Here is a 7,424-nt window from a genome sequence, read left to right as displayed (position 1 = left end):
CGCCCTGGAGGGAGTCCGCCTGCGACCCCCGCGACGCGCGGCGCCCCTGGGCGACGTGGGCTGGGGGGCTCCCTCGGAGGCCTGCGGAGGGCGGAGAGCCGGGTCTGGAGGCCGCTCCGGGAAGGCACCCCCGAAGATGGCGACCGGCCTCGGTGGGAGCGCGCGGGAGCCCCTCCCCACCACCCGTGGGGCGGCGGAGCTCGCGCCTCTTCCCCGGACGGCGGGGAGCGACAGGGCCTGCGCGAGAAGCGGAGCCGCAGCGGCGGGCGAGGGTCGGTTCTGAGCTGGGGTCTGGCGGCACTCAGCTGGTAGCAGTTACGCGATGAACCCACCAGATCCAGACCTCCGCATTTTTTACGCAGTGTCCCGGAATCCTTCTTTAGCTGACTCGCGGCTGAAAATACTCACCTGACATTTGAAATTAACGAATATGCCTCCGTCGCATCTGCGACGCCTTGCGCTGTGAATTTTCTCTACCTTCGAAATCAGAAACACACGGGAGTGCCATCTAGCAGCCAGCACTTCTCCAGCACGCCTACTATTTAAGTTTCCACCCTTACAACACTTTACGGACTGTAATATACGTCTTCCCCATCTTGATTTCTAGTAGCGAAACATTACTTTTCTACCCCTCAGGAGTTCTCCATTGCTTAAAAAAAAAAAAAAAAACACGAAAACTTAAGTCCATGTTACAGTCCTTCTACTTAATTGCTCAGGCCGAAAATTGACTCTTGGCTCCTCCAGGTCTCATCATCTTCAATCTGTCAAGAAAGACTGCTGGTTTTACTATCAAAATAAACCCAAATCAGACCACTTCTCACCAACATTCCTTCCAACTTCTCTGACCTCCATTATATTTCATTACTAAATGGGTTCCCTCTCTACCTGAACTCATTTTACTGTCAAGAGAGCCAGAAATCTTCTTAGGAAGAAAGTCAATTATGTCCCAATTGGTGAGAATCCCCCCACTTGTCCCCTATTTCATTCACTGTAAAAGCTCAGTGTCTTTACAATGGTCTACAAAGCCTTTTCCAGATTGCCTCTCAGACTTCAGCTCCAACCTCTCCCTGTTGACTATTTCAAACTAATGCTTAAGGTGCTCCAGAGAGCCACTCCCTCCACAGCTGTGGAACATTCTTCCCTAGTATCATCTCCTTGAACACCTTGTTCCAATCTCACCTTTACAGGATGGTTACCTTGACCAGTTGTTTACAATTATGACTACCCAATCCCATTCCTCAATTTTTCCGCCATTGTTCTTTCTTTTTTCCCAATGCTGCTTCTGGTCATGCAACAATCTTTATTTTGTATGCATTTTATTAGTCTGTCTTCCCCAAAAGAAGATGGTTTTTGCACAGCTGATGTATCCTAAATGTCTGCAATAAATAGAAAAAAGTTTAAAATCCTCTTAGATATTAAAAGTGCAAGGCAACAACCATTTGTTTTATTTTCACCTTCTTCTTGGTTCCAGTCTCTGTCAGTTAATCATAAATTCCTTCCTTGTGTGGTAATAAGCATTTTGATTTTCTAGCTGCCTTGAGTACAGTGATAATTTGACATTTAATGCACTTTTTAAAACCAGTGATATCCTGGCATCTTATTTTACTGAAAAGGAATAACATGATCCACTAGAGGACGTTTTCTGATGTGAAATTCAAAGGCATATTCTAAAAATTCCCTATGGTTAAAAAAGTATAAATTTCCTGTGTTTGATACATGTGTTTGTAATCCTTCCTTTAAATTATAAATGTTGTCAGTCATGATTTCTATCATTTATTCATGACATTTATTTTTATATTTTTAAATATTTTGTTTATAACAAACATCATATCCAAGTTGACACCTAATCTCATCTGCAAGAGTTATTAATATAACTTCTCTCGTGTGTATGTAGAAAAAGCTTGTTAAGGAGATAATTCCATTCAATTGAAAGGCAACTGTGTGTGCATAATTTCCTCAGTATTATATTAATAGCATAGTCTCCTTATATATTTAATCTATCCTTCGTGGTTTAAAATAATTTATACCTATACATTATCCCATACAATTCTATTAGTTTTATAAGAATAAACAGACAGCTTTTGTTTCAAAAGCATCAACAATGTATTTCAAATATGCAAATTATGGTTTGTAACTATATCAGAGAAACCAAATAATATGTCATGTGTCTGTATTGTCCTTATGCTAAACACAGAGGTAGAAAGATACTGTTCATAACTCATTTATAATCTACATTGAAAATGCTAGTCAAAATGTATGCAACTGTTATGGTACAAAACTTAATAGTCCATTAACAGGAAAATGATCACAACAAAACTGACATGTTAACAAATAGAAATGTTAACACCAACGGCAATGGTTAGCTGTTAGCACGGACTGAGCAACTCAGTGCTGACTTGTGAGCTCACAGTTACCTACACTGGTCTGATTCTACAATCTTTTAACTAGTTAAATAATTTTGCCTTTACAAATTTTAAGCAAGTGGATTTTCCCTACAAGTAGGCTACTGATATGTTTTCAAATGATTTGACTCCAAGTATTTTTCACATAGAAGGGAGATGGTACATGGAGTCAGGGTCTGGGATTAAAACTGTAATTAACAGGGTAATCTGAAACCAATCTGTTCTTCTAATTTAATGGGAGAGATAGCAGTAATACCTCCAAGAATAGTAAGAAATCAATGAGAACTCCAGCAAAGTTCTTAGCCCTAGGCCAGGCACATGGTAAGTGCTGGTAAATGCTAGCTATCATTATACAAGTATATAATTAACTTCATTGCTCTATATTTGTAGTACTGAAAATATGACTCATAATAGGCCCCAAATGAAATAGTTTGAGTTCTACCAAGATGGTATGCTATTCAATGAAATGAACATTTTTTAAAGGGGTGCAAACATTACTTCTAGCATTACCAAATGCCAGGCACAGTTTTAAGCAACAAAGGAAGCTAACAGAAATAAGGTCTGGACTTACTCAGTACTATCACCAATACAGCCTGAGTTTGATCCCCAACCAGGAAGCTAAACCACAAGACACAGTAGACCTCCCCTGTCTTGCATCTGCTCCTTCCCTTAGCAGTATATTTCAATCAATCTGCCTGTTCTGCTTCTCACTGTGTGGCAAAAGACACATGGTTAATGTATAACTACTTTCAAAGCAATATGACCAAAAAAAAAAAAAAGTTACCAAAGTGGTATCACTATACTTACTAGTTTGTCCAAGGCATGTAGTATTGGCTTAGATATTTGTGATTCTTTTATTATCAACTGTATCTATGTTCAGATACATTGTTTGGTCATCTCTAATGAGAAGAAGTATGTGTACAGAGTATCACTAGGGGTACAGAGAAGGAACCATCAATTCTGTGTAAAGCTATAGAATCTCAAATTGTTCCTTGAAAGAAATACCTAAGTTGAACAATTGTACCAAAAGGAGAAAATGTGAAAGAAATTTTTTTATTATTTGGAGCCCAAACTATCAAGTTTTGCTATTCCTATTAATAAATTTAGTAAAGGGCCCTCCCTGGTGGTGCAGTGGATCAAAGTGTATCACTATGAAGCTATCACAGCCACTGCAGCACAAGTTCAATCCCCGGCCAGGGATGTGACCCACATGGCACAGCAGACCTCTCCTGTCTCACCTGCTGCTCCCCTCAACATGTATTCTGGTAGATCTGCCTGTTCTGCTCCCCACTCTGTCTCTGGTGAATCCTCTCACCACTCCACACCTTTGGTCTGTACCCCAGTTCTTGTGTGCATAAATAATCTTTCACAAAATCTAAATCAATAAATTTAATAAATAACTTTGACCAATATTATATGAAATGGTTTGGGAAATTTGGATTTTTTTCTGGAGAGAATAGGGTCTTTTATAACATGATACAACATCAATTCATTTATTATGTTGCAAATATGTACTGAAATACATATTTGTAACCTATCTTTACCATGAAATAAAATATAAGAAATTTACTACACACAATCAAACAACATAAAATCTCATGGAAAATACCAAATACCTTAGCAAATCAGCCAACATGATGATAAGACACTTGGCACATGAAGTGTACTTGGGGAAGATGGAGAAAATAACCAGGAAATTCTGAGAAGGAAAAAGTTAACACCTCAGAGGAGCATCCCAGTGCACCACTTGTTTCAGTGATGAAGCAGCCAAGGTAGGAGAAAACCTAACTCAAACTTTGCTTAACATTTTTATACAAAGTTGACCCATGCTGCTCATCAAACCACAAATATTCACTGAATGCTTGCTGTTTGCCAGGTAGAATACCAAATACTGTGGGAAAACTTAGTATACAGCAAGGTCTTTGTCCTTAATAAAATGTCACACGGCAACATTTGACTAATTTGGTGCTGTAGCTGTATGAATGTAGTTGAGGGGACGACTGAGGTCTGCACAGGTCAGAAAAGGATTGTCAGATGGGAAGAGATTTGAAATGAGTCTCTGAGAAGAAGCAAGTCAGGTAAGTGTTTTCTAAATATGGATTGCACACCACCGATGGTTTTAGGGAATATATTCATGGGGTTTAGGGGCAATCAAGGGAAGGGGTACACCCAATTTGCTGAAGTGCCAACACATAGCCTATGATCAAACTGCACTGCAGTTCATCAGCTTAAAAAAACAGAAAGGGCCTCCCTGGTAGCCCAGAGGTTAAAGTCTCAGCAATACCAAGCTATTGCCAGCCACTGTGGCATTAGTTTGATTCCTGGCCATATGTCACAACAGACCTCTCCTGTCTTACCCCCTGACCCCCTCAGCAGTGAACTTCAGTAGATTCGCCTGTTTTGCTCCCCACGCTGTCTCTGGTGAATACTCTCACCCCTCCCCAACACCTCTGGCCTACATTTCTGGCATACAGCTCCTGTATGCATAAATAAATAAAATTAAATCTTAAAAAAAAATGAGTTGGGAATTTTAATAAAAATGCCCATGGTGGATAACCACAGCCTTTTGAGAATTACATTGTCATAACACTGTTATGTTAAAGATACACAATGGCTAAAAATCCTTTCTTTTTACATTTAATATGTATCTATGGTAGGTAATTCAGACTTTCTACATATGAGAGTGACCAAAGTTTTCTTTATGCAAGTTTTATAGTTAAAAATAAGATTTCAGCCAAAAGAAACCTGTCAAGTAAACAAAAGCAGCAGTAAAGAGAAAGGTGATGTGGCACTTAGGGATCACAAAGCTTGGCAAACAAAGGTTCAGTAGTCAGTACACTTATGGTATGTTCCCTGGGAGTGCAGGAGTCATAATGGATTTTGAGCTGAGTATTGGCCAAATAGCACAAAATGGAAGTGGGGGAGAGCGAGTCTACAAAGCAGGTAACCAAGAAGAGTGGAGTCAACACTAGGCCACAGACAGGGAGACGGTGGTCCCCCCTGAACCTGAGAAGATCACTGGCTCAGGAGATGAACAGGCTGATCCCGGTGCTGGAAGCCACAGCAAGGACTAGCCAGATACCCCCACCAAGGTTTGCTAGGGTCCCAGCAAGGGGAGATGGAGAACCTCCAGTCTACCTCAATGTGCCTGGAGATTGCTGCCTTTAAAAGCGATGGGAGAGAAATGTTACACTTCCTCTCAGCACAGCGATCTATGTTTTGCTTTCACAAAGAAAGTTTATGATGAGACAAAATTGGGAGTGCAGTTGGAAAGAAGATAAGGTGCAAAACCAAGATCCTTCCCATTCTGTTGCTCTCATTCCCAATTACCTATTACTAATAGTAATTCAGTTCTTGCCTTTGACCCACAACTAGCTAAACTGAGGAGCTAAGAGGATTCTGAAATCCTGCTCCCTAGCACTTCCACTGGGGGTGGGGGTGGGGGGAAAGGGATTTTAAGATTCTTTTCATTTGAGTAAAAAGAGAAATTGTGAATTTAGAGGTAGCAGGTTGGTGAGCCCCCTCCACCCAACACCCCAAATCCCTAGTCCCTGGAACCTGTGAAAATGATGAGCTATCATTGCTGAGATTATGTTATGTGTGATGTGTCATGGCTGACCTTAAAACAAGATTATCTGGATAGGCCTGATTTTATTACATATGCCCTTAAAAAAAATTGGCTATGATGGTAGTAGGAAAAGTCAGAGACTCGAGGTATGAAAAATAATTTAGTCACCATTGCTGGCTTGTAGATGGGGGCAAAGGGCTAAGCACCTTATGGGCCACCAGAAGCAGAGTGTCCCCAGGCTGACATACAACAACAACAACAACAACGACAACAAAATAGTCATACACACACGAGGAACTGAAGTCTATCAACAAGAATAAGCGTAGAAGCAGATTTCCACCACCACCTCCGCCGCCCCCCACCTCTCCAGCGTCTTCAGAAGAGAACACAGACTTTCAGGCACTCTGATTTCAGTCATGTAATACTATGAGCAGAGAAATCATCAAGGCCAGGATGGACTTCTGACCTACAGATAACAAGAGCTAATAAATGGGAGTTAATTTAAGCTACTAAATTGGTGGCAATTTGTTACACAGCATTAGAAAACCAATGCAACCACTGTCACTGACTTAACCCTTCTCTGGACCAGGCTGCAACATGGCCCTCTTGCTTCAGGTTTATCTAAGTTTCTCTTCTATTTGTTAATCCACACAGAAAAAAAGGATCATTTCTCAGATATCAGTAAATAGCCTGGTGTGTTTATGTTTATACGGGAGGAGAGCCACAGGAAAAGATTGGAAGTCCTGATAATTTGGCATTTGAGGAAACTATATGTTTGTTTCATTTGAATAAAAAGAATATGAACTTATTTTGAGGCAGCAGGTTGGTGAGGCCTCACAGGTTAGGTGGCATTTGAATTTCTGGCAGTATTTGAATCTCTCTTTCTTCTCTGAAGAAGAAAGAGAGATGAAAAAGAGTCTCTAGTAAATTAAAATTATCTCTAGGGTCAGGAGCATATGAGTTTGTTTTGTAGATTGCTAAGTATGTGATCATGGGCTTGTGGAAAATTTTCTTAATCTCCTTGAATTTCACTCTTCTATCAGAAAATAGAAATAATGTCTAGTAACATTAGGGGAGAATTAAACAAAGTAGTTCATGTTAAATCCCAATATCTGTAGCATCTGTAAACTTCCGTTATCTCTGTTATACAGATTCCCCCTATCCCGCCACTTCCTTGCAATGTTTTTATAGAAAATGTAACTAAATTATAGTATATTTAAGCCAGTGCTATCCCACAGAAATATAATGCATGCCAGACAGGCAATTTTAAGTTGTGTAGCAGCCACATAAAAAAGTACAAGTGAACATGAAATTAATTCTAGTAAAATAATATACCTAACATATAAAATGTTGTCATCTCAACATGTAATAAATACACAAATATATTAATGTATATCTTACTTTTTTCTTAAAAACTGAGCTTTCACTATTCAGCCTGTATTTTTTTATACTAC

The sequence above is a fragment of the Condylura cristata genome, unplaced genomic scaffold (genome assembly GCF_000260355.1).
Source record: "Condylura cristata isolate star-nosed mole 26May11 unplaced genomic scaffold, ConCri1.0 scaffold00021, whole genome shotgun sequence".
Lineage (NCBI taxonomy): Eukaryota > Metazoa > Chordata > Mammalia > Eulipotyphla > Talpidae > Condylura > Condylura cristata.
The sequence above is the reverse complement of the archived record's forward strand: the minus strand, read 5'-3'. Positions refer to the sequence as shown.